A 2,711-nucleotide genomic window follows, 5' to 3' on the forward strand; every position below is an offset into this window, starting at 1 on the left:
TATTAGGCAATTAACACTTAAGAGCATTCATTAATTCCACAAAGTCCTACTGGACAGCAGAGACTAGTGTCATATTGGGTATTAGAGATTAAACAAAAGCGGGGGTAAGGGGGGAATCATAGCTCCTGACTTCAATGAACTCAGAGACTAACAAGGGAGAAAGGAATACAAATAGTAGTAGTAGTAATAATAATAATAATAAGCCACTCTTGGGAGGTAGAAGAATTGATGAGATTGAAATACAATGGATATTGCTGTTAGAAAAAGAAGTGCCTTCTAATGAATGAGCTGGAAGACCTACATTTTCCACCATGTACTCAGGCCCAATCAGTGTGGCTGGACAAAAAATTCAATTTAAATAATAACTCCTAGGTTATAGCCTGGATTATAGTTCTGACATTTCTACTTCCTAAATAACCTTTCGGATTCTTCCTCTCTCCTCCAGCTCTCCAGCCACTGTCCTCACTACCGTGTGCCTCTTGGGAGCAGCCTCCTCACGGTCTCCCTGACTTCAGTCCCAACCCCTCCAATCAACCTTCCTTGCTGCCACCAGGTGACCTAGCTGAAATCCACACCCGATCCTGTCACTCTCCCATTTAAAAGCCAGCCACTCTTGGGAGGTAGAATTGATGAGATTGAAATACAATGGATATTGCTGTTAGAAAAAGAAGTGCCTTCTAATGAATGAGCTGGAAGACCTACATTTTCCACCATGTACTCAGGCCCAATCAGTGTGGCTGGACAAAAAATTCAATTTAAATAATAACTCCTAGGTTATAGCCTGGATTATAGTTCTGACATTTCTACTTCCTAAATAACCTTTCGGATTCTTCCTCTCTCCTCCAGCTCTCCAGCCACTGTCCTCACTACCGTGTGCCTCTTGGGAGCAGCCTCCTCACGGTCTCCCTGACTTCAGTCCCAACCCCTCCAATCAACCTTCCTTGCTGCCACCAGGTGACCTAGCTGAAATCCACACCCGATCCTGTCACTCTCCCATTTAAAAGCCAGCGTTGAGCACAGTGCCTGGCACCTGGCCTACTGTGCTACATCATGTTGCAGCGTTTCCTGGGGCTGCCTTAACAAAGAACCACAAACTCAGTGGGAACAGTCTTGTCCAAGCGTGGGCTCTCCCAGAAGCTGACCCCAAGGCAAGGATTCAAATGCAAGTGGTTTATTTGGGAGGTGAACCCGGGAAAGGCCAGCAGCAGATGGGGGAGTAAAACAGGGAGGGAAGATACTAGGTACATTGTCGTTGCCATCACGGACACTGAAGCTGTCTGGCTGGGGGACTCGGAGATGCTGTGAACCTGCCGCAGAGTGATTTTGAGGGACATGGGGGACTGGTCCACCAGTGCCAGTCAGTCAAGGGTGAGAGTTTCCCATGAGAGGCGTTAACTTCCAGGCACTTCCATCCTGTCCCTCGTATGCAGAGGAAGGCAAAGAGCCATGGGTGCAAAGAGCATTTAGAAGCCTTACATGGTAAGTGTGATGGGTTAAGGTGGGACATTGAGAGTGTCTATGACAGGGGTCCTCAAACTTTTTAAACAGGGGGCCAGTTCACTGTCCCTCAGACTGTTGGAGGGCCGGACTATAGTTTAAAAAAAACTATGAACAAATTCCTATGCACACTGCACATATCTTATTTTGAAGTAAAAAAACAAAACGGGAACAAATACAATATTTGTATTTGCATGTGGCCCGCGGGCCGTAGTTTGAGGACCCCTGGTCTACAACAACCCTCAGGAGAGAACTCAACCCAGGCTAAAGGGTAAATGCAAAAAGATGCCCAGTGTTGACTAGAATAGCAAAACTGAACACATGGTAAACAAATGATGAAAACCACACAAAAAATCTAGCAATGTGGGGATGGTTTAGTGATGTCCATTTAAAGAAAGGAGGCACAGCTACCACCATGCCACTTTCAAAGCCCTTGAGCAGCATAGAAAAGACTCACCATCAGATGCTAAGTGGGAAGTGCAGGATGCAATGTGAACTAGTGATACATATACTATGGTTGTGCGTAGGTAAATATCTATCTTCAAGCAAGAAGCATTCAAGAGAACCACAAAGAATTGAAAATGTATGAGGGTGATGGGACCAGGAGAATTCTTTTGCTAAGTTGTCTTTTCAGCCGAGTGGAGAGCAAAGATTTACTATGACTTATTAAAAACACCAATTCATGAGAGAAACCAAGATGGTGGCATAGTTAAACACCGGAAATTGCTGCCTCGCACAACCACTTCAAAATTACAACTAAAAGACAAAACGAACATCACCCAGAACCACAGGAAGGCTGGCTGAGTGGAAATTCTACAACTAGAAGGAAAGAGAAAAGCACACTGAGACTCAGAGGAGGTGAGGCAGTAAAGTGCAGAGGTACCGAGGCACACGTGGAAAGGGCTGGCAACTGAGGACCATCCAAAAGAGGCCCCACAGCAGCTTGCATTGCTTCACAGCTGGGCCTCATCTGGGCACTTCCAAACCCCAAACAAAGAAACAAAGAATGCATATCTCTCCATAGCTCCTGCTGGGTAACCTCAGGCAGAGGCTAAATTAGCACCTCCTTAGAGGTCCAAGAGCCAGTGTACCCAGTAGTCATAGTTGGACCATCCAGATTACAACTCCTCAGATCCATAAGGGACACACTCAGGGGGCAGACTCAGTGAGCACCAAAGCCCCACTGAAGCAAGTCTTGCCTCATAAGGGTGTCT

The sequence above is a fragment of the Myotis brandtii genome, unplaced genomic scaffold (genome assembly GCF_000412655.1).
Source record: "Myotis brandtii unplaced genomic scaffold, ASM41265v1 scaffold165, whole genome shotgun sequence".
Taxonomy (NCBI): domain Eukaryota; kingdom Metazoa; phylum Chordata; class Mammalia; order Chiroptera; family Vespertilionidae; genus Myotis; species Myotis brandtii.